Source organism: Mustela putorius, unplaced genomic scaffold, assembly GCF_011764305.1.
Source record: "Mustela putorius furo isolate JIRA1106 unplaced genomic scaffold, ASM1176430v1.1 tig00537303_pilon_pilon_pilon, whole genome shotgun sequence".
NCBI classification, from domain to species: domain Eukaryota; kingdom Metazoa; phylum Chordata; class Mammalia; order Carnivora; family Mustelidae; genus Mustela; species Mustela putorius.
In genome coordinates this window covers 1,462,493-1,487,565 of record NW_025422441.1, presented here as the reverse complement: position 1 = coordinate 1,487,565, position 25,073 = coordinate 1,462,493, and the positions used below count along the sequence as shown (strand labels likewise).

The 25,073-nt window shown below is 54.2% G+C and overlaps 1 pseudogene; it reads left to right on the top strand.

Annotated features, from left to right (window-relative positions):
• The first annotated feature begins 57 nt into the window (after positions 1-57).
• LOC123390326 lies at positions 58-9,810 on the top strand (annotated as a pseudogene).
• Positions 9,811-25,073: the final 15,263 nt, after the last annotated feature.

Below are 25,073 nucleotides of genomic sequence, written 5' to 3'. Positions count from 1 at the left end.
CTGTGCTGCGGAGGGTCGTCTCGCTCAGCTGCTTTCGGCTGCGCACGGAAACCCCGCTGTGCCCGCGGCCTCAGGCCCCGAAGCCCGGGGCTCCAGAAGGTTCTCTGGGGTCGTCGAGGGTCGGGTGTGGACGGGGGGGCTGCGGGAGCCGGCCGGTGGGCGCGGGGGAAGGGACTGCGGGGGGCGGCGGCGGCGGCGGCGGGAGGCCGGCGGGGAAGCTTCTCCCCCGCGGCGCGGCGGGCCGTGTGCCCCGGCGGCCCCGCCCCCACCGGGTGCTCCCCCAGGCCGCTGCGGGCATCCGCTCGCCCCCGCCGGCCGGCTTGCTCCCCCACAGCGGCCGCCTCTGCGCCGACAACCGCCCGGCTCCCTGACAGGCCGGCGCGGCCCTCAGACGGCGCTCCTCCTCCCCGCAGCAGGCGGCCGCCTCCCTCAGGCAGCGGCTCCCCGCGCCCCGCACGGCGACGTCCTCCTCGGCCAAGGGCTCACACACGCCCCCCGTAGGGGCCACCACACCCCTGCCGCAAGGGGGCTCCCCCCCGCAGAGACGGCGCCACCCCCCCCCAGCCAGGTGCTGTCCCCAGCCCGGTGGTCGCGCCCCCGCAGCCCGGGCGCTCCCCGCGGGGAGACAGGCGGCGCCTCTCGGGGGCTCGGCCCCATGACCGGCGGCCGCTTCCTCGGGCAGATGCTGCCCCCGCCGGACGGTGGCCCCCGAGCAGACGGCCGCGCCCCTGCCGGACAGGCGGGCGGGTCCCCACAGGGGCTCCCCCACCGCCACCCCTGCTCAGGCAGGGACTCGCCCTCGAGAAGGCCGGAAGCGCCTGTCAGGAAGGGCGTCTCCCCACACGCAGGTGGACGCCCCTCGTGCAGGTGGCCTCTGCCCTCAGGAAGGCGGCCGCACCCCTGCCCTCAGGAAGGCGGCCGCACCCCTGCCCCTCAGGAATGCGGCCGCACCCCTGCCCCTCAGGAAGGCGGCCCGCACCCCTGCCCTCAGGAAGGCGGCCCGCACTCCTGCCCCTAGGAAGGCGGCCGCACCCCTGCCCTCAGGAAGGCGGCCCGCACTCCTGCCCTCAGGAAGGCCGCCGCACCCCTGCCCCTCAGGAAGGCCGCCGCACCGCTGCCCCTCAGGAAGGCCGCCGCACCCCTGCCCCTCAGGAAGGCGGCCGCACCCCTGCCCCTCAGGAAGGCGGCCGCACCCCTGCCCCTCAGGAAGGCGGCCCGCACCCATGCCCCTCAGGTAGGCGGCCCGCACCTCGGCCCCTCAGGAAGGCGGGCGCACCCCTGCCCCTCAGGAAGGCGGCCGCACCCCTTCCTCCTCAGAAGGCCGCCGCACCCCTGCCCCTCAGGAAGGCGGCCCGCACCCCTGCCCTCAGGAAGGCGCCCGCACCCCTGCCCCTCAGGAAGGCGGCCGCACCCCTGCCCCTCAGGAAGGCCGCCGCACCCCTGCCCCTCAGGAAGGCCGCCGCACCCCTGCCCCTCAGGAAGGCAGCCCGCACCGCTACCCTCAGGAAGGCGGCCGCACCCCTGCCCCTCAGGAAGGCGGCCCGCACCCCTGCCCTTTAGGAAAGCGGCCGCAACCCCTGCCCCTCAGGAATCGGCCGCACCCCCCTGCCCCTCAGGAGGCGGCCGCACCCCTGCCCTCAGGAAGGCCGCCGCACCCCTGGCCCCTCAGGAAGGCCGCCGCACCCCTGCCCTCAGGAAGGCCGCCGCACCCCTGCCCCTCAGGAAGGCGGCCCGCACCCCTGCCCCTCAGGAAGGCGGCCCGCACCCCTGCCCTCAGGAAGGCCGCCGCACCCCTGCCCCTAGGAAGGCCCGCCGCACCCCTGCCCTCAGGAAGGCCGCCGCACCCCTGCCCCTCAGGAAGGCGGCCCGCACCCCTGCCCCTCAGGAAGGCGGGCCCGCACCCCTGCCCTCAGGAAGGCCGCCGCACCCCTGCCCCTCAGGAAGGCGGCCCGCACCCCTGCCCTCAGGAAGGCCGCCGCACCCCTGCCCCTCAGGAAGGCGGCCCGCACCCCTGCCCTCAGGAAGGCGGCCCGCACCCCTGCCCCTCAGGAAGGCGGCCCGGCACCCCTGCCCCTCAGGAAGGCGGGCCCGCACCCCTGCCCTCAGGAAGGCGGCCCGCACACCCTGCCCTCAGGAAGGCGGCCCGCACCGCTGCCCTCAGGAAGGCAGCCCGCACCCCTGCCCCTGCCCTCAGGAAGGCGGCCCGCACCCCCTGCCCCTCAGGAAGGCGGACCGCGCCCCCTGCCCTCAGGAAGGCCGCTGCACCCCTGCCCTCAGGAAGGGGGGCCGCACCCCTGCCCCTCAGGAAGGCGGGCCCGCACCCCTGCCCCCTCAGGTAGGCGGGCCGCACCCCTGCCCTCAGGAAGGCGGCCCCGCACCGCTGCCCTCAGGAAGGCGGCCCCGCACCGCTGCCCTCAGGAAGGCGGCCGCACCCCTGCCCCTAGGAAGGCGGCCGCACCCCTGCCCCTAGGAAGGCGGCCCGCACCCCTGCCCCTAGGAAGGCGGACCGCTCCCCTACCCCTCAGGAAGGCGGACCGCTCCCCCCTATCCCTCAGGAAGGCGGACCGCTCCCCTACCCCTCAGGAAGGCGGACCGCACCCCTTGCCCTCAGGAAGGCGGGCCGCACCCCCTGCCCCTCAGGAAGGCGGCCGCACCCCTGCCCCTCAGGAAGGCGGCCGCACCCCTTGCCCCTCAGGAAGGCGGCCCCATGCCCCCACACACCCCTTCCCCAGCACCTCACGCAGGTGCTTCCTGCCGGGCAGGCGCCGACTCTCAGCCTCAGCCTGTCTCCTCTGGCCTCAGCGCAGGGCCCCCCGCTCTCGGGCAGGTGGCCTCCCCCGCGCTCAGGGTCGGCCCCCAGTGAGGCAGGTGCCAGGCTGCCCCCCAGTCCGGCTCCGTCTCCAGCAGGACCCCACCCTCCTGCCCCATGGGGAGAGGCGTCCCCTGAGCCACCGAGGGACTGGTCGTGACCCTGAAAAGGCAGGTGGGGCCTCCAGGGCGACAAGCTGCTGGGGCGGGGCACCAGGGTTCCTGCAGGACACCGGGCAGGCTCAGGTCAGGGTGCCGCTGGGGCCCCAAGGGTGCTGGAGCAGAGGCAGGCGCTGCTGGTGCCTCGGGGGCCGCCCTGGAGCCGAGGGCCAGGGTCCGGGCTCAGCTGTGGGGGGCCTCAGGCGCTCCCAGGCCTGCACCTCGGGGCCACCTGATTCCGCAGAGGTGGGGTTCGGGGAGAACGTTCCTGGGGCACACTGTGGCCCAGTGTGCTAGGAGGCTTTCTGGCATCTTCCACGCTGTAGTCACGCCCTGTCCCCCATGTCTGTCCAGACGCTGGCGGGAGCAGGAGGAAATAGCCAGGCGGACAGTGTTCTGGGCGCTTTCCCCAGGTTGTTCTTGAGATGGAGGGGTGCATAAGGAGGAGCATCTGGGGGCACAGGGGACCTCGGGCGAGCTCCAGGTGGAGGCGGCCCCAGGACCTGGCTGCCTGGGCGAGCGCTGCCTGGGGGCGAGCAGGCGGGATGACTTCCCCCAAGATGAAGTCGCTGGTGGGTAGCGGCAGCCTTCCTGCTGGGAAAGGCCAAGCCCCAGTCCCTGCGTGGAGCAGCTTGGGCCCTGCTGGGCGGGGGGTCGTTTTGGGCAGGGGCAGGTGGGAGGGGAGAGGAGCCCAGCGGCGCGAGCAGGTACGCGCTGCCCTTCCCTGAGGAGCCCGGCTCGTGCCCCCCCTGGCTCCTGCACACATGCAGCCGGGGGGCGGCGCGCTCTGCGCACACGGGGGCAAGGCTCGTCCCCCCCTGGCTCCTGCACACATGCAGACGCTTGCTGACACGCGTGTGCACACGGAGCTTGCTGACACGCGTGCCCTGCGTCTCCTCGCCCGTAGGTTCGAGCCTCTGCAGGAGATGATGCTCCTCTGCGCCTTGCTGCTAGCCGGCGGCTGGCCATTGGTCATGGCTTCAAGTGAGCATTGTGAGTATGTCGAGTCCCTCAGGAATGGGATAAGCATTTTTACTGTGATATCCTGATCAGAGAAGGGAGTTCGAGGGGGAATTTCTGTCATCGTAGCCAGCAGAGACCTTTGTCATCAGTGCAGATGGCGGACACGGGGTGGAACTTCCTCATGTGAGCAGGCAGGGTGTGGCTGGTCCAGCAGCCTCTGGGAGGGGCACCGGCCGTTTTTATGACTCTCAAGCTTCCTCGGGCAGTTGAGGCTTATCTGCAGAGGGCAGGGTCCCCCCTTTGGCCTCTGGAGCAGGAACAGGCCCCGGCTTCTGTGCAGAAGCTCGTGCTGCCAACAGCAAAGGGGCCTTCAAGGCAGGGGGAGGGTCATCTGCCAGGGGAGGGCGCAGCCGGGACTGGTAACGGGGCAGAGACACGCGGGCCTGATGCCACCTGCGTCTTCCCTCTCAGGGCCCTACAATATGAGGTGCTACAACTGTTGGACCCATCAACAAATTTCTACTGTTCACAATCTAACCTCTTGTCCCTTAAATTTTGAGGCGCTGCCTGACAATCTCCGTTCGTAAGTATCTGTTTGTCCTTCCTACGCCCTTGTGATTGAGTCCGTTTCAGGGAGCAGGTCCAATAAGTTCTTTCTCTGCACCCCCAGAACCGGCCCTTGGCCCATTCTGACCCATCCCGGGAGCACATCCCAAGCACTAGGCTCAGCCAGCAAAGGGCAGTGCCACCATCATGGAGAGCCCCCTTTTTTTAAAGCCCCATAATCTGCCCGGGGCGGGCTGCAGTGTGCAACATGTCCTGAGCTGTCTTGAGGGCTTGGGGGGGGTTGGCTGCTTCTAGGCTCTAGTCCCTGGCAGGCCTGCGTGTCGTGTGTGTGTCGACAGCGCTGTTGTAACCTGGGTAGTTCCTCGTGGCCCATTTGATTCTGGTCGTTGCCAGAGGCTTCCAGATAAGCAGACCCCCAGGAAGTGGACACGCCATGGTCGTATCAGGGCAAACACCTACCTCCCGCAGATGCCAAGACCAAGCGTGAGCTCAGGCAGAAAGGTCAGGCAGTCGGGCCCTCCCAGCACGCTCTCGCCTCTCACTCAGAGGCTCTCGGGTCCCTGAGAAAGGCGCGCCCCCACTCTCCAGGGCCCCCTAAGCTGAGCAACGTGAAGCACCGGCGGCCAGTGACCACTTGTCACCCCCAGAAAACACTCCACACACATGCCCCGGGGGTTCTGGGGCACCCGTGCCGGCGCCGTCGGTGGGGAAAGACCCGCCTCTTCAAGAGCAATCGGGCAAAAATTCATCTTCACCTAAAAACCTCAACTGGGATTCAAAAATTCCCTCCGAAGGACCGTGGGCTAAGTGTAAAAGGTGCAGTCTGGGACTTTCAGGAGGAGAGAGCGCCGAGGAGGCTAAGCCAAGAGGACCGGGCCTGGCCGCCAGAGCGGGGACCCACAGAGGGGAAACTGGGGTTTTGGGTGGGGGACGCCCAGCGATGAGAAGCGCTTCTGTGCGGGAAGGCCCCTGTTCGGAGGGTGGAGAGGCTACGCACGGGAGCACCAGCGTGCAGCCCGCACTCCCCACAGAAGACCGCGGTCCCCAGCACAGACAGAGCTCTCGCCGTTCAACAGCAAACAATGCAGCCCTCCCGCTAGAACGAGGCCAAAGACACGAAGAGATATTTCACCGATGCAGAGAAACCCCCATGAACAGATGTTCAGCATCTTGCGCCACTGCCAAAATGAACACTGACACACACAGTTAGGCGTCCTGAATCCGAGTGGCCGAAGTAGAAGAGAGTGAACCCCGCCCCGAATGCTGGCCGGGACAGTAAAGAAACCAGATTCTCACACAACAGACCGCCAGCGACAGTGAAGTTGGGGCAGCCGAGACGGGGTCCGGTTTCTTACAAACTGAACACGCAGCTACTCTCTGCGTGCCCGGAATGGCACTTCTGAGGGTTTTTCCCCAGAGTAACCAAGTAAAAAACGGTGCGGCTGTTCACAGCAGATGAATGTGCCGACACGGGCCGGCCCCGGAGCATCCCGGCTGTTCTGCACTGCTTAAAGGGTACGGAAGCCATGGGACGGCCGCCCTGCGGGTGCTCCTGCCAGTAAGAGAGGAGCAGGTACCGATCCGCCAGCCTGAGCGAATGTCTGGGGCTTCTGCGGAACGAGGGAGGGTGAACCCCCAGAGGTGACCGTCCGTGGTCCCGGTTGAGGCCGTGCTCGAAATGACCAAACTGCGAGAAGCGGACCCCAGGTTAGTTCTGAGCGCGTGCGGACGAGGGTCCGTGGCTGGCATCTGGGTGGCAAAGACGTCAGTGCATCCGTCTGAGGGCGGAGTGCGGCGATGCAACTGTTGTCTGTCCTGACCGTTCTGAAAGCCAGTGCCCTGGCTGTGACACAGCCCGCTGTGCCCTCGCCAAATGTTCCTTTGCAAGTGACTGAGCGACGCTACACGGGAGCTTGCTGTGTATTTCCTGCGAGTTGCTTTGAATATGCCGTTGTCAAAGGGAAAAAAAAAAACGTTTAGCGGAAAAGCAATTAAAAATCTACGTGGTTAGATGGTGAAGCCCGGTGGACGTAACGTGGCTGTTTTTCCCCAAATTAATCGCTAAGAACGTCTTGTTCCCAGTCAGACCCTCAGTAGGTCTGTGTGTGTGTGTGTCTGTGCACCCACATGCAAGCTGAACCAGATACTGGGATGTGCCCGGGGGTTAGGAAGGGGCTGGAGGGCCCGAGGCAATCTTGCGGGAGAGGAGAGAAACTGGAGGATGGCGCTCTGAACTCGCAAGATGATTTATACCTTTTGTCGATTCAGACAGTCTGATGTTGGTGTCCAGGTTGAAGAATAGACCTTTAGAGGGGCAAGGAGATCTCAGGTGTGTCTGGTTTCATGCTTTTCTGACGACTTTGGCCCCGCAGGTTTAGGGAAGGAGGCTTGTCTGCGCTCACAGCTGGTGGGAGATGGGACCTTAGTCCACCGTATGTACTTTTACACCAAAGCAGCAGCTTCGGGTTGTCTTGTGGATCTCCTTGTAAATACGAAGAGAGCAAGGGGGGTCCTGGGCATTTATCCAAAGAACAGTGATCCGAAGGGGCACATGCACCCCAGTGTTTAGAGAGCAAGCAGTGTGTCCACACTCCCCGAAATACGGAAAAGTGCCCAGAAAGTCCCAGAAATGCATAGAGATGGCGTGTGTGTGCGTGTGTGTGCGTGCGTGCGTGTGTACACACATAATGGAGTATTACTCAGCCGTGAAAAGAACGAAATCTTGCCATTTGCAACGACATGGTTACAACTAGAGTGTCTTATGCTCAGAGAAATGAGTCACTCAGAGAGACAAACGTCACATGATTTTACCGGCATGTGGAGTTTAAGAAACAAAACAGATGAATGTAGGGGAAGGGAAGAAAAAAAACACAAGAAGCTGAAAGCAGAGAGGGAGAGAGGAAACCACACGAGTCTCTCTTAACTGCAGGAGATAAGCTGAGGGTTCCCTGGAGGTGAGGGATGGGGACGGGGTGACGGGGACGATGGGCAGTAAGGAGACTGCCGGCTGGATGAGAAAACTGGCTGCGGTTCGCACCTGATGACTCGTGCGGTTCTGCGTCTGACACTCGGAATACCGTAGACGTTCCCTGAATTGCATTTAAAGAAGATAAATTTTTTAAAGACGTCAGCTGAAGGGAAACGTAGAAGAATATCTTTGTATCCTTGGATAATTACGAACTTGAGAAAAAGCGAACAATATCGTGCTGGTCACATGTGGCCAAAGTGGCAGGTGCGATTACATAAAAACTCACCACTTCTGCCCCTGAGAAGACACTGAGGAGACAGTGAAATTGATGCCAGAGATGAAGAGAGAGCAGTGGAAGGCGCTCTGCGGAGGGGCTGTACGCGGTGTATACAATGACCTTCGTCCTACGGATCAGCAGTTGAACAAGCAGATCGCTGCATAGAAATTCGAGCAAAGCGGCTTGAAGGATGTTACCAGAAGATGATACCCACATGGGCAGGAAGTCTCCACAACGAAGCTCAGCATCATCGTTTTTGGTGGAAACGCCAGTCTGAGCCTTGATGCGGTACCCCCAAGGCAACGGCTCCGCATTCACAAACGCCCAGTCAGGGGTGGCGAGTCGTCGAAGCGTCCACCACCCTGTGGCATAGGTACGGCAGGCCCGGCAGCGTGTTCGGCAGCATCTGCCGCAGCCACGCGTCCGCACCCTGAGGACCCGGCGTTATCAGCTCTAAAGAACTCTGCGCGCTCGCTTCTGGATGAGCCCCAGAACATTCCTTGCCATGCTCCTTGGGGATAGACAAGAGCCAGGAACAGCCCTGACGCCCATCACGCCCGTGCCGTGGCACAGTCAGCGGGGAAGCATAGAGCTACCGAGCAGGCGGGATACAACAGGAGCCGCGGCGGGGGTGGGTGTCCCAAACACGAAGCAGGCAGGAGAAGCCAGACACCGAAAGGACACAGCAGGAGTCCGTAATCACAACGTCCAACGACAACAACGAAGTTCAAGGATGGACGAAGTTAACATATGGCTTACACACCGAGATACTTGCTGTCTTGGGCGCTGGCTGCTCGTCGTGCCTGATGGAGGAAGAAAAGCAGGAATGAGGGTTTTTCATCCAGTTCTGTTTCTGGACTTTGACGCTGCCAATATTGTTACCAACCCTTCCTGGGAAACCCCCCTCGGCGGCCCCCCGACTTAGGATTCTGCGCTCCACAGGACGGTACGGAACTTTCAAGAGTCCTTTACATGGCAAAGAAAGAAAAGCAAGTGCCTGGAGCCGGCTGTTCGTTCCTTCTCTGTAACCCCGGAGCCATGAACGGCACATCAACTGCGGCAAGTCCCAGGGAAACAAGTCGTGGGTCAACACGGGTCCCCGGGGGGCAGGCTCATGAGCGAGAGCCGAGGACTCGAAACTCAAGGACTCGCGAAGGAGGCCTCAGAGGGAGCCTGGCTCCAGCGGCACTGGCTGGCCGAGGGCTGTTGGGTGTGCCCGCCACTGAGGTGATCACAGTCACTGTGGGACCCTCGTTGGGACAGAGCGTCCAGTCTGTGCTGGGGAGCAGGTTGGCACTACGCGCACATCGCAAGTTTCTGTGTTGGGCCAAGAGCTGGGAAAGTCTGGCCCGAGGGGGCCGCGCTCCAACTGCACAGAAAATCAAAGGGGTGAGGGTCACGGTTTTGGGGGTTTCCAGGCTCCACGCCAGGGCCTGTGTGGATTCCTGCGGGACACGAGCCACGAGCGTATTTTCTAGAGCCCTGGGAGTCTTAGCGCACGTACCAAGCCAGGCATGTTCACGCGTGCGGGGGCCTGCGTGCCAAGGTGCCCAGCGACTATCGGGGGAGAGCCCGAGGGGGCAGAGGTGAGGTGGCAGTTGCGGGGGTGGCAGAAAAAAAAAATGTTTCTAGGAGAACCTGTTTCAAGGAGGAACAGGAACCTCTCGAGGCCTCACTTGACGTTTCTCTACCAGCGAAGAATTTCTAGGCCATCGGAGAAGCAGATGTAGAAGGAGGGTTTTTCTTTTTTTGGTGCTTACAACGGCGCTAGTTAGACTGGTGAGGTGGGTGTGTTGATGCTCGCAAGCAGAAAGCCTGAAATCAATGATTTTCATGTCTGTATCTTATCTAGGTTTGAATGAACGGGAACTCCTTGTTTTACAAAGAACTGTACGAGCAACTGCACGTTCGTGTATCCCCTCCGAAGTACCCCCTGAAGCCCCGAGATCCAAATTTTTCAAAACTAATAGTTTCTATTATGTTCGTTGTTGTAAACTTTATTAATTGCAACGAGGGAGGACCTCTTTCTCTGGAGAAGGATTCTCCCTCCCCCCGAGCGTACAATTGAGGAGACTCTGTCAGGGACCGGACCGCTTGGCGGAGTCGGCATTTTTCCTGGGTGCTGCCTCCATCCTAGTCAGCAACACACTGACGTTGAGAAAGCCCTCCTAGAGGGTCTGCCCCCCCCCATTCCTCAGAGCAAGTTCACGTTCCATCCCTCCCTCGTGAGCCAGGCGCCCTGACCCCACATGGCTCCCGGGTGGGCGGGTTAACCCCCTTTGCAGCCTAATTGGAGAGAGAAATAAAGAGCATCATTGTTTGGGACTCTGGTGCCCTGGAGGTTTCTTTGTGGTTTTTAGCGTTCGATCCGTTTGTTCCTCTTTCAGTCATCAGCTCACGAGTAGACCAAAGCCTCTGCCACTCCGGCACACGGGGGATCGAGCGTTTGAGTGAAAAAGCGGAAACGGTTTAGAGGGGGACAGCGCACGTCTCAGCTGGCAGCGCCGGCCCCCAGCTGTGCCCAGACCACAGGGAGCTGAGGCCCCCCGAGACCCCAAGCTTCCCTCTCAGAGCGGGACGGGTGGTGGTTGCAGGAGGGGCGCTTGGCCATAAAAGCAGCACGCGGCCCACAGTGCCTGTCGTTAGAGACTGTGCCGGTTGCCTTCGCGCGGGTCAGTGAGCCAAGACCTGCATGAATGCGCCGTCCTCCGTCACAATGGCCCCTGTCGTCACGCCAGCGAGAGAAGGTCTCCTCAGATTGCTGACGTCAGAGGGCTAAGGGGGCCAGAGCCAGCTGCTGAGCGCCCTGAACCAGCAGGGAGGGACTCTGGGCGGTGCTGTCATCCTCATTGTGTCTCGGGGTCTGTGTTCAGGAGAGAGACGTGGAGGGAGCACTAGAGCTCCACCTTCTTTGGCGTCGACCTCTCCTTCTCTAAACTGGATTTGAAATTAGCTAAAACTTCACGTAACAGGAAAGTCATCATTTCAAGAGTGTAATTCAGTGTTTTTTTACCATATTCACCATAACTGTGCAGCCATCGCCCACCGCCTAATTCCAGAACATTTGGGCAACCCAAAGGGACAGCCTGCTTCAACAACAAACAGCCAGTCACTCTAGGACCTCTCCTGTGAGACCGGCAAATATTTTATTGCACGAGGGCGCGGACAGTGTTTGCAAACAGAGTGAAGTGGAGACGTCCTGTCAGCAGCGGTGACTGTGTGCCACAGGTTGTCAGCTCTGTGCTCTCCAGGGCAGGGCCATCCCCAACTAAAAGAACTCAGGGATTCCCAAGCGGGACTCATGGTAAGGGACTGCCACCGGTGATTGCACAGTGAGGACATCGGGAGAGCCTGAAAGAAAGAGATGGACCTTGACCCCAAGAACCTTTACTGGGAGGGTTGTTTTTCAAAAGATGTGTGCGGTCACTGCCAAAAACCCAAGGTCCTCCGCTGGGGGGGGAAGGGGTGTGCGGGGAGGGCCTGACAGGCGGGGGTCGCAGGGCACCTCTGCCCGGGGGAGCTGCGAGGGCTGTGCAGGCAGGAGGGACCCTCTGGAGCCTTCGGCTTTCCCGGCCTGGCCCGCACGCATGAGCTCCTCGCTCCCCTGGAGGTCTGCAGTGACCCATGAGGTGAACACGTGTGCTGCCCGCAAACAGAGCATCCCTCCGGCCGAGCCTCTTCCGTTCCAGGCCCTCCCTCCCTCCCGCGATCCCCACAGAGCAGGGCCGCAAACAAGGAAGCGACTTTGGAGCGGCGGGAGAAGCCGGAGCTGCTGACTGAGCGCCTGCTGCAAAGCAGAGAGCTGGGCCCTTGCAGACCCAACCTTGCTGTGTCCTCCCCGGGGCCTTGGGGGGGTGGGAATTCTCCAGCAGAAATGCCCACGGGAAGCACTCGAGGCTCAGAGGGGTGGAAGGGCCAGGCGCGATGGAAGGGCCAGGGCCCGCGTGTGCCTGTTGCCCGCAGGGTCCGGGAGCCGCTCTCTTCTCCGCGGCTCCACGGCCCCTTGAGCCGTGCCTGGCGGGGGGGAGCGGGGGAGAAGCCCAAGCCCATGCCCCCCGCCTGCGGCCCTTCTTCCGCGGCCAGTGGAGCCAGAAGGGTGCACATCGCCCTCCCTCCTCCAGGGAGTCTGAGCAGGACCAGATGCCCGAGGGGGCCCCTCAGTGCAGGCAGGGCAGGCTCAGCAAGGGAGCCACCCCTCCTCCTCACTGCGCTGCGGGGAGCTCAGTGCCTGGTTAATGGTAGGTCAGTAAATACTTACTAGACAGGGGTTTGTCTATTTTTTCTCAACAGTGAATAAAACTGATATAAAAATGAGATTTTAAAAAAATTGGAGAGCAAGGTCCTGAGACGTCACCACTGAAAAAACCTGGCCGGCAGAGGAAACCAGCTTTTGGATGGCCAGTGCCGACATATGGGCAGGACCACGTTAGACCAGGGGAAATAGTGGGGTACAGGAAGAAAGTAATCGAGGTTTATTTGTATGTGTTTTTACACAAATGTATATCTTCTACCCTGGAGAAAGAGAGAAAGAAAGAGAGGTCCCTGCAGGAGAGGGGCAAAGGGAGAGAAAGAGTCCCAAGCCGACTATCCCCACTGAGTGTGGAGCCCAATGCCAGCTGATCGTAGGAACGGAAGATCATCCTGAGCTGAAACCAAGAGTCGGACGCTCCACTGACTGATCCACCCTGGCACCCCTATTCTTACTCAATTTTAAGTGAAAAATGAAGCTGTACTAATTTCACCTGTCCCGGGGGGAGTAGCTTCTACAAGAGAGCTACATAATCGGGGTGTGAGCGCACCATATGTTCGGGAACGAAGGCGTACACGGTTAAATGTTTGTAGACCATCGTTCTGTTTGCGGGCAAATCACCCAAGACCTTCTGGCCACACGATGCTCCCCTCGGAAGAGGAGTCTGGAGGCCCAGCAACCAGGGAGCAGAGCGTGGTCAGGACTCGGGAACTCAGATGCAGCGTGGCAGCCACTTCCGGTGGTCCTGCTGACGAACCCGGAAACGTGTGGGGTGCAGAGTGGAGGCTGAGGACCCGTGCTCATCCCATGGCAGACTTCACAGGCTCCTAGGGAAGAGTGAATGGCACGAGAAACTAAAGACAAGGGGAAAGCCAGAAGAGTGCCCCGGCCACAAGCACAGAGCCACGCTGTCCCTGAGAAGTGCTTGACAACAGCATGGGGCCCTGGCTGGCGGCTCATTGACAGCCCAGAGCTGAGCCTAGGAGCCTCTGTGATCCAAATGGAGAGCCGAGCCCCAGGTTCCCGGTACGCATGCACAGGCCAGGCTTGGAGAAGGGCTTTGAGGCGCGCGGTGGGGGGGCCCTCTCCTGGCACTCTGTAAGCAAGCCTTCCCCATCCACAACAGCAGTTTCCTCACACAAAAGCCTGTCCTGTTCCCCCTCAACACGATGGCCTCCTGAGTACCTCCTAGACAGAGGGGGCCTCTTTAAGCTTGGGCCTCTGAGCAGGGAGAACCAGAAGGTCAGGGATGGGCAGGTACTGACAGAACGTGCTTTGGGGGCTCTGCTTTCAGCTCACGTGATTCCTTTCTCTCTGTGTGTATTTTGCTTTTAGGGATATATCCACGTTTTCTACTATGTTTCAAAGCAGTGCTCAAAGGGTTGTCTGGTGGGCGACTCGTTGGATCCGCTGGGTGACTCGTTGGATTGGATAGCCAAGTCCTTTGTCCTATTAAAAAGCCTTCGTCTTTTCTGTATGCGAGGAGCTCTCATGGGATGTTATGCAATGGAAAGGAGCCGGACCTCCCCGACCCAGTGTACAGACGAGCCGGGAGCACAAGTGTCGCAGGGAGCAGCTGTGCTTGGCTGGTTCTCTTCCCGACCCTGTCTTCTGGGGTCAAGGACCTCAGGCTGCCCTGAGGCACGGAGCATGCATCAGGCCCCAGCTTTTGGAGTGCACTTGCTGGCGATGCCTGGAACCTGTTGCATCAAACTTGTCTTCTGCCGACAAACTCAGGGTCTGACTTTCCAGGGGGGCGTGAGGGGGAGCTAGATTGGGACCCACATCCAGTGTGGCTGGCCTGTAGCTTTGCCTTCAGAGAAAGTCCATCCCCTGACAGTGATCTTATTTACAAGGGTTCTCTTTGAACACAGGCCTTGTAACTCTGTTCATTGCTGTCACGCTTTCCTCCTCTTGGCCTTTGAGGGATTCAGTCTTGCTGGAGGGGATCCCTAGTGGTACCCATGGAGAGTAGTGCTCAGATGCTTCTGGCTTTGGAAGGACCCCCGGCCAGTGGGAAGACAGGAGGAGGAGCGGGGCGTGGGACACCTAGGAGTGAAGGACCCTCAACATTGAGGTGGGGGGACAGCATCCAGGGACAGCCCAGCTCCGATGGCAGAGCAGACCACAGCTGCTCTCTCTGGGCTCCTCCACGCAGACTCTGGAGATGGAACAGGTGAAATTCTGTGCAAAGAACTTGGACTTTGCCCAGCACCCAGCACAAGTGTGTGGGCTCACAGGTGTGCCCATGTTCCTTCATCCATCGTCAGGAACGTGGGTCCAGTAGCCGGCAGCGGGGCCCGGTAGCCTCCCCTTGCTGAGTGCCGCTGTTCCTGGGAGCACAGCCTGGGGTGTGGGTGGTGTGGGTTTGGGCGAGGCAGCAGTGCTGCCAAGTGGCCTATGTCGCCATGCTAGAACATGCGCACCCGTGAGCTTCAGCACCTCTGTGTTGGCTTTCAGACCTAGAAAAACGAGAGTCTGAGATTGCACATTGAGTCTAAGGAAGCCATCTTCCAAAGGGGAAGAAAACTCTCTGAAGCTCCATGAGCTGCCCATCCCTCTTCTCTGATGTCTGGGACTTGGTGGGTCACACAAGGGCCCATGGGAGGAGCTCAGGAGTCGAGGCTTCAAGTCTTGCCTATCGGAGGCTGCCGGGGACCTGTCCCCTGATTGATACTCGTGCAGCTGCTGGGCACGTTCCTGAACATGCAGGCTCTCTGCAGCCTCTGCGTCTTTGAAACGACATGTCCATCTGTCTGAAACATCATTCTGTTTCCAAGCATTTAGAAAACCTTCCACTACCTCCTCCTTTGTACAGAACGGGTATGACCACGAGGCATCAGGAGCCCAAGAAGGCCGGGGGCCGATGTAACTGTGAACGAGAGAGATATGGAAGCTAACCAAGCCTGGGCAGATAAAGGCAACGGGTAGGGTATGAGAAAGTTCGGCTTCCTCCAGCAAGCGGAGCACGGTCCATGGTACACAGGGTGTCGCGTCCTCTCATCTGAGAATATCGGGTGAGAACCCTATGATTGTCTACATTCACATAAACATGACTTTCTAAAAATTCCGGAGTAGTAAGTAGGAAATTTCAATCATGTAATAAAAGTTACCTACCCAAAAATGTAAAACAAATGCCAAAACTCAGAATCATATGACCTTTCCAGTATTATCTCATAAATACCTGCTTAAAATACTAAAAATTTACCAAATATCCTTCTCAGTGGGACAAAAAACTGACAGCCTCCTCCCATTGAGATCAGGAACATGACAAGGATACCCCACTCTCACCATTGTTGCTCAACATAGCTCTAGAAGTCCTAGCAACGGCAATCAGACAACAAAGAGAAATAAAAGGCACTCAAATTGGCAAAGAAGAACTCAAAACGCTCTCTCTTCACAGTTGACAGGATAACTTTCTATGGAAAACCCAAAAGCCTCCCACCCCCCAAATTTCTAGAACTCATACAGCCATTCAGTAATGGGGCAGGATACAAAATCAATGCACAGAAATCAATTCCTTTCTTATACACTAACAATGAAACCATAGAAAGGAAAATTAGAGAATCAATTCCATTTATTCTAATACCAAGAATTATAAGATACCTTGGAGTAAACCTCTCCAAAGAGGTAAAGGATCTGTACCCGAGGAACTATAGAACACTCATGAATGAAATTCAAAAGACACAAAAGATGGAAAAGCATTCCATGCTCATGGATCACAAGAATAAACATTGTGAAAATGTCTATACTGCCCAGAGCAATCTATACTTTCAATGCCATCCTGATCAAAATTCCACCGGCATTTTTCAAAGTGCTGGAACAAACAATCCTAGAATTTGTATGGAGCCGGAAACAACTCTGAATCGCTAAGGACATGTTGGAAAAGAAAAACCGAGCTGGGGGAATCACATTGCTTGATTTTTCAAACTTTACTACAAAACTATGATCACCAAGACAGCATGGTACTGGCACAAAAAACAGACACATAGAGCAATAGAACAGAATAGAGAGTCCAGATATGGACCTGCAACTCTGTGGTGTCAAATAATCTTTGACAAAGGAGGAAAAAATATCCAGTGGAAAAAAAAGCGGTCTCTTCAATAAATGGTGCTGGGATGGGGGCGCCTGGGTGGCTCAGTAGGTTAAAACCTTTGCCTTTGGCTCAGGTCATGATCCCCCCCCAGGGTCCTGGCATCAAGACCCAAATGGGCTTTCGGCTCGGCAGGGAGCCTGCTTCTCTTCCTCTCTCTCTGCCTGTCTCTCTGCTTGCTTGTGATCTCTGTCTGACGTCAAATAAATAAATAAATAAATAAATAAATAAATAAATAAATAAAATATTTTAAAAAAGAGTAAGTGGAGACTGGAAAGTTGCTTGGCTACATATAGAATGAAACTCGACCATTCTTTTACAACATACACAATAATAAACTCGAGATGGATGGGAGACCCCAACATGAGGCAGGAATCCATCAAAATCCTAGAGGAGAGCACAGGCAGTAACCTCTTTGATATCAGCCACAGCAACTTCTTTCAAGACATGTCTCCAAAGGCAAAGGAAAAAAAGTGAAAATGAACTTTTAGTACTTCCTCAAGGTAAAAAAACTTCTGCACAGCAAAGGAAACAGTCAACAAAACAAAGAGACAACCCACGGAATGGGAGAAGTTATTCGCAAATGACACTACAGACAAAGGGCTGATAGCTAAGATCTGTAAAGAGCTCCTCAAACTCAACACACAGAAAACAGATAATCAAGTCAAAAAAATGGACAGAGGACATGAACAGACACTTCTCAAAAGGAGACCTAGAAATGGCTAACAGACACATGAAAACATGTCATCATCTTTAGCCATCACAGAATTTCAAGTCAAAAAGCACATTGAGATACCACCTGAAACCAGTTAGAATGGCCAAAATTAACAGGACAGGGAAACACGTGTTGGAGAGGATGTGGAGAAAGGGGAGCCCTCTTACACTGTTGGTGGGAATGCAAGTTGGGCAGCCCACTTTGGAGAACAGTGTGGAGATCCCTCAAAAACTTAAAAATAGAGCTACCCTATGACCCGGCAATTACGCTACTGGGTATTTGCCCCCAAGGATGGAGATGTAGTGAAAGAAGGACCATGTGTACCCCCCACGTTCATAGCAGCAGTGCCACAACTGCCAAAACTGTGGAAAGAGCCAAGATGCCCTTCATCAGATGAAGGGATAAAAAAAAAGGCCGATGTGAGTTCCAATATACACAATGGAATATTACACAGCCAAGAGGAAGGGTGCATATCCAACTTTTGTATCAACATGGACAGGACTGGGGGAGATTATGCTGAGTGAAATAAGTCAAGCAGAAAGTCAATTGCCATATGGTTTCACTTACTTGTGGAGCATAAGGAATAACATGGAGGACATTAGGAGAAGGAAAGGAAAAAAAATGAATTGGGGAAAATCAGAGGGGGACATGAAGCATGAGCGACTGTGGACTCTGAGAAACAAACTGAGGGTTTTGGAGGGGAGGGAGGTGGAAGAAGATGGGTGAGCCCGGTGGTGAGTATTAAGGAGGGCACGGATTGCATGGACCACTGGATGTGGTGCATAAACAGTGAATCTCGAAACACTGGGAAAATAAAAATTAAATTAAAAAAAAAAAAAGAAGAAGAAGACAAAAGCACAGGGAAACAAGATACAAGGAATAAGTAGAAAGAGACCACCAGGGGTGTCAAAATCACTGCAAATAATAGATATGGAATACAAAGTAATGTTTTTCAGTTTAAATACATATAACGTTGTATTCATCTCAGGGGTACAGGTCTGTGATTTCATCAGTCTAACACAATTCACAGCACTCACCATAGCACATACCCTCCCCCCGGTGTCAGGCATCCAGCCACCCCATCCCTCCCACCCCCTCCACTCCAGCAACCCTCTGTTTGTTTCCTGAGATCGAGGGAGTCTTTTATGGTGTGTCTCCCTCTCTGGTTTTTGTCTTGCTTCATTTTTTCCTCTCTTCCCCTATGACCCTCTGCCCTGTTTCTCAAATCCCACATGCCAGTGAGATTATATGAAAATTCTCTTTCTCTGAATGCTCTCTAGTTCCATCCACATTGTTGCAATGGCAGGATTTCATTGTCTGATGGAGGCATAATATTCCATTGTATGGGTAAACCACATGTTCTTTATCCATTCATCTGTTGATAGCTCTTTCCATAGTTTGGCTATTGTGGACATTGCTGCTATACATTGGGGTACATTGGACTCTCTGGATCACTGCAATTTGTATCTTTGTGGTAAATGCCCAGTTGTGCGGTTGCAGGATCGTAGGGTGGCTCTATTTTCAAGTTCTTGAGGACCCTCCATACTGTTTTCCAGAGTGGCTGCACCAGCTTGCACTCCCACCAACAGTGTAGGAGGGATCCCCTTTCTCTGCATCCTTGATAGTGCTGGTCATTTCCTGACTGGTTAATTTTAGTCATTCTGACTGGTGTGAGGTGGTATCTCATTGTGGTTTTGATTTTGTATGTCCCCGATGCCGAGTGATGTAGAGCACCTTTTTCGTGTATCTGCTGGCCATTTCGATGTCTTCTTTGCAGAAATGTCCGTTCATGTCTTCTGCCCCGTTCTCGATCGGATTATTTGTTCTTTGGGTGTTGAGTTTTGATAAGTTCTTTCTAGATTTCAAATACTAGCCCTTTATCTGATATGTCATGGGCAAATAACTTCTCCCATTGTGTCAGTTGTCATTTGGTTTTTTGTCGACCGTTGCTTTGCTGTGCAAAAGCACTCTACCTTGATGAAGTCCCAACAGTTCATTTTTGCCCCTTGCTTCCCTTGCCTTTGGCGATGTTTCTAGGAAGAAGTTGCTGCAGCTGAGGTCAAAGGGGTGGCTGCGTGTGTTCTCCTCAAGGATTTGGATGGATTCCTGTCTCACATTGAGGTCTTTCGTCCATTTGGAGTCTAATCTTGTGTGTGGTGTAAGGACAAACGGTCCTGTTTCATTCTTCTCAATGTGGCCGTCCAATTTTCCCAGCACCATTTGTTGAAGAGACTCTTTTCCATTGGACTTTTCTTTCGTTCTTTGTCAAGATTAATTCACCATTGAGTTGGGGGTCTATTTCTGGGCTCTCTACTTACTGCTTCATTGATCGATGTGTGTCTGTTTCTGTGCCAGTGCCATACTGTCTTGATGATGGCAGCTTTGAAATAGAGTTGATGTCCGGACTCGTGGTACCACCAGCTTTGGTTTTCTTTTTCAACATTCCTCTGGCTACTTTCTTTCTCATTCCAGGCAAATTTTAGGATTACTTGTTCCATTTCTTTGAAAAACGTTGATGGTATTTGATAGTGATTGTACTGAATTTGTCCATTGTTCTAGGTAGCATAGACATTTTCACAATATTCGTTCTTCCAATTCATGAGCATGGAACGTTTTTCCATTTCTTTGTGTCTTCCTCAATTTCTTTCGTGAGTATTCTCTAGTTTTCTGAGTACAGGTTCTTTGACTCTTTGGTTAGATTTATTCCTAGGTGTCTTATGGTTTGGGTGCAATTGTAAATGGGATTGACTCTTTGATGTCTCTTTCTTTTGTCTTGTTGGTGTATAGAATTGCAACTGAATTCTGGGCATTGATTGTATATCCTGCCACTTTTACTGAATTCTTGCACGAGTTCTGGTAGTTTTGGGGTGGAGTCCTTTGGGTTTTTCACATAGGAGTATCATGTCCTCTGCAAGAGTGAGAGTTTGACTTCTTCTTTGCTGATTCAGATGCCTTTAAAAAAATTTCTTTGTCAAATAAATAAATAAAATCTTTAAAAAGGAGGGGGTGCCTGGGAGGCTCACTCGTTAATCGGCTGCCTGCCTCGGCTCAGGTCATGATCCCAGAGTCCTGGGATCGAGCCCCACATTGGGCTTTCTGCTCAGTGGAGAGCCTGCTTCTCCTCCCCTCTCCCTCACCTCTACCTACTTGCTCTCTCTCTCTCTCTCTCTCTGTGTCAAATAAATAAATAAATAAATAAAATCTTTTAAAAATTTGTTGTTGTTGTTGTTGTCTGATTGCTGAGGCTGGGACATGTCTAGTACTATGCTGAGTAGCAGTGCTGACAGTGGACATCCCTGCTGTGTTCCTGACCTTAGGGATAAAGCTCTCCGTTCTTCCCCATTGAGAATAATATTCAGTGTGGGTTTTTCATAGGTGGCTTTATGGTTTGGTTTTGAGGTATAGCACCCTCTATCTCTGCACTGTGAAGAGTTTTAATCAAGAGAGACTGGTGGACTCTGAAAAAATTCCATCTGAGGGTTTGGGAGGGGTGGAGGGTGGAGGTTGGGTGAGCCTGGTGATGGGTATTAAGGAGGGCACGTATTGCATGGAGCACTGGTTTGTGGTGCATAAACAATGAATTCTGGAACAACTGAAAAGAAATTTTAAAAATAAATAAAAATTTTAAATAGAAATTTTTAAAATGAATTTAAAAAATTTTAAAAGGATGGTGTACTTTGTTAATTGTTTTTCTGCATCTATCGAGAACATATGGTTCTTGTTCTTTCTTTTATTAATGTAGTGTGTTGCATTAGTTGATTGATTTCCAGATGTCGAAGCAACCTTGCAGCCCAGAAATAAATCATGGTGAATAATCCTTTTAAGGTAGTGTTGGATCCTATTGGCTAGAATTTTGGTGAGAATTTTCGCATCCCTCCGTTTTTTATTAGGGATATTGGCCTGTAACTCTCCTTTTTGATGGGGTGTTTGTCTGGATTTGGGATCAAGGTAATGCTGGCCTCATAAAATGTTTTTGGAAGTTTTCCTTCCGTGTCTGTCTTTTGGAAGAATAGGTATTAATTCTTCTTTCAAAGTTTGGGAGAATTCCCCTAGAAGCCATCTGGCCCTGGGCTCCTGTCTGTTAGGAGATTTTTTTGATGACTGCTTCATTTTTCTTGCTGGTTATGTGTCTGTTCAGGTTTTCTACTTCTTCACGGTTCAGTTTTGGTAGTTTTTACATCTCTAGGAGCGCATCCCTTTCTTCCCGATTGTTGACATATAGTTGCTCATGATACGTTCTTCTAACTGATTGTATTTCTTTGGTGTTTGGTTGTGATCTCTCCACTTTCATTCATGATTTTATTAATTTGGGTCCTTTTCTCTTTTCTTTTGATAAAGCGGGGCCAGGTGTTTGTCAATCTTAATAATTCTTTCAAAGAATCTTAATAATTCTTAATAATTCTGTTCTGCTGTTCTTTTGGTTTCTATTTAATTGATTGCTGCTGTGATCTTTATTATTTCTCTTCTCTTGCTGGGTTTAGGCTTTATTTGCTGTTCTTTATCCAGCTCCTTTAGGTGTGAGGGTAGGTTGTGTACTTGAGACCTCCTTGTTTCTTGAGAAAGGCTTTGTAGTGCTGTGTACTTTCCTCTTAGGATAGATTTCACTGCATCCCCAAAGGTTTTAAACAGCTATGTTTTCATTGAATTTTTTAAAAATCTTTCTATAATCTCCTGGTTGACCCATTCATTCTTTAGTAGGATGTTCTTTAACCTCCATTTATTTGAGGTCTTTCAGCTTCCCTCTTGTGATTGAGTTCAATGTTCAAAGCAGTGTGGTCTGAAAATATGCAGGGAATCACCCCAGTCTCTTGGTACCAGTTGAGACCTGATGTGTGACCCAGGATGTGATGTATTCTGGAGACTCTTCCATGTGCACTAGAGAAGAATGTATATTCTGTTGCTTTGGGATGGAATGTTCTGAATATATCTGTGATGTCCATGTGGTCCCGTGTGTCATTGGAAGTCCTTACTTCCTTGTGGAGCTTCTCTCTAAATGATCCGTTGCCGCTTCCAGTCGGCAACGGGAGAAGAATTAGGCACAAACACAGTCAGCTGCAAGAGATTGGGAGCAGGGGACAACAGTCAAAAAGACTGCTGCCATGAGCAACTCCACAGTCGCACTTTTATTAGGTAGAAACAATAGCCAACAGAAGAACCGATGAAGGTCAAACGTTAATCACATGTCTTGTGGACAAGCAAGGAGGAGGATCAAGTTTCTAGTTAACCAAGCACACTCGAAGGACTCCTCTAACTCACAACGGGCGCTTCTGGGAAGAGAAAGGAGCGAGAACGGAAAAGGGAGGCAGCCAGTATTTTCGTTCCACCCTGAGCTTGACCGGGTGTGGACCCAGCTGACCAGGTGCTGGGCTTCCCTGAAGCAGGCGCCGTTCTGCCCTGGGCGGGCCAGCGTTCCCGGCTGCCCGGCTTCTGTGAAGGGGCAGCCTTTTGCCCTGAGCGAGCCGGGCATCCCCAGCTGCCCAGATTCACGGTCGTATATCATCCTTCTCCCCAAAGACCCGTTGCCAGTATATGCTTTTATTAAGGCCATATCTAAATGTGCTTGGCAACTATTAAAATCCTCCAGGGATTATAGTTTAAGTAACAAATTGTTCCGAGGGGCAGCAGCAATCTGTCCATTTCACTGAGGGGGTTGTTAAAAACTCCCTAGTATGGTTGTATTATTCTTGATGTGTTTCATGATTTTGTTATTAATTGGCTTAGGGAATTGCTGCTCTCATATCGGGGGCATATATATTTACAGTTGTTAGATCTTGTTGGATAGACTTTTTTAGTATGATATAGTGTCCTTCCCCGTCTCTTATTACAGTCTTTGTCAGATAAAAGGATTGCTACCCCATGTTTTTTGTTTGTTTGTTTGTTTGCTTGTTTACATCCTTTAGTGTGGTAAATAGTTTTCCACCCCCTCGCTTTAAATCGGGAGGTGTCTCTGAGTCTAAGATGAGTCTCTTGCAGACAGCATATCGATTGGTCTGGGTTGTTTTGTTATTGTTGTTGTTGTTTTATCCAATCTGAGAAGCTGTGTTTTTTGAATGGGGCATTTAGTCCCTTTACATTCAGGATAATGATTGAGAAAGGAATTTAGTGCCATCTTAAAGCCTGTAAGGTGACTGTTACTGTGTATTGTCTTTGTTCCCTTCTGGTCTATGTTACTTTGACACTCTCTCCTTGCTTAGAAGACCCCTTTCAATATTTCCTGTAGCTCTGGTTTGGTGATCACCAATTCTTTTAGTTTCTCTTTGTCCTGGAAGCTTTTTGCCTGTCCTACTATTTTCAATGATAGCCTAGTTGGATATAGTATTGTTGGCTGCATATTTTTCTTGTTTAGTGCCCAAATATATCATGCCAGTCCTTTCTGGCCCGTCAGGTCTCTGTGAATAGGTCTGCAGCTAATATAAACACTTTAATGAAATCCGAGTGAAACTAGAGGGGCAGGTGACCGCTGGATTGGCACGAAGCCATGGAGTGACCACCATCTCACAAGTAACTTTGCTTATAGAAGAATAAGAGCATATGGGGTGACTGGGTGGCTCAGTGATTTAAAGCCTCTGCCTTCGGCTCCGGTCATGGTCCCTGGGGTCCTGGGATTGAGCCCCGCATCGGGTTCACTGGTCAGCGGGGAGCCTGCTTCCCCCTCTCTCTCTGCCTGCTTCTCTGCGTACTTGTGATCTCTGTCTGTCAAATAAACAAATAATAATCTTAAAAGAAGAAGACGAAGAAGAAGAGCAGAGAAAACACGACAAAAGAAGAAGACATAGTCAAAAAATGGTATGGGGATTTTCCTGAAAGAAAAAAAATCTACAGATAACTCTTAGGAATGAGAAATGGAAGAGCTGAGCAAAGAAATTGGGGAAAGTGAAATATTACACATTACACATGGGTGAAGAGTGAGTAAGAAACTGGGGTGTAAGCTGTCAACGTCACAGCCGTGATTTTGCCAGCAAAATGGGAGTTTCAGAGAATTGCAGGACCGGACGAGCAAGCAACAGCTGAGCCACAGTCTAGTCCCACAAACAAAGGGCACGAGTGTTACTTGAGGGTGCAGAAGAAGGGGACGCTGGGGAGAGTGGGTTTGAAGGAAAGGCCACCGGAGGCTGGCAGGGCTCCAGACAGATGCTGGCTTCTGGTGGCTGTGCTGCAGGGGGTGGTGACTTCGTGTGGGAGCCCCATCTTTCCCTGCGGGGGGCCCACAAACTCATGGTGTTTCCTGTGACAGACATGGAGGGCTAGGGACCCCTTCTGGCGTCCCCTTCTAGCTCCCAGCGTCCACATCCATGAGGCTTTCCTTTCCTCTTTTTCACAAGCTAAACACGTTCCTTAACTGAAATTTCACAGGAAGGAAAAAGAGATGGGAAATGCAGCCGGAGGCCCAAAGTGCGTGGCCAGTGGAGGACACAGTGTAGAGAAGTAGGGAGAAGGCCAAAGAGGTCAAGGGAAGAGGACGCGCAGGCAAACAGTCAAAGTAAGAACCGTGGAGGATGTGCCAAGGGGGCTGAGGGCAGGGGCAAGGAGACGGGAGGTATGGATGGTTTCCTCGGCACAACGCTTCCGTTGTATGGGGCGAAGAGACTTGCAGAGGGTAGCAGTGAAGGACACAGAACGAGCGGATGGCACTCAATACCCCTGAGCTGGGCACTACAAAATGGTCAAGAAGGTCAAGTTCTTAGTCTGCGCATCTTAAAACCAGGGAAAGCGAGACAAACGGAAAACATGGCGTAATCTGACAACAGAACGTGAAGAATAATCATTCTACATCAGTTATCGCACGTATGCCACCAGAATGAATTTGGGAGGAAAAGGCGCCGAGTTGAGATGGGCAACCAGACACCGCCGCACGGCACTCCAGGAGCCACTGTCTCCGATGCAGTTTCCTGAGACGCCGAGAGTCGCAGGACGGAAATCTACGTCGCAGGCGACGGTGGCCTCAGGAAAAGGCTGCCTCCGTGCTGCTGGGGTGGGAGGTGCACCCATGTCTTCCGTGGACCAGGGCAGGGCCCCGGGCTGGTGAGCCAGCATGGGTCCCTCTTGCTACCCGCAAGAGGGATGGGGGCACCCGGGCAGGCGTGGGTGGTGATGAGCACACCTCAGCAGCCCTCGGGCTGTCAGCGTCTTCTCCAGCGACCGACCACCCGGAATACAGACGCAGCTGGCGACGTCAGAACACTGCCAGGGAGAGCCGCGCCGGAGAAGCACCCAGCGCAGAAAGCGTCAGGTCGGTCCAGCTGCCTGGCTTGGACAGAGTGACGTCCACTCCGG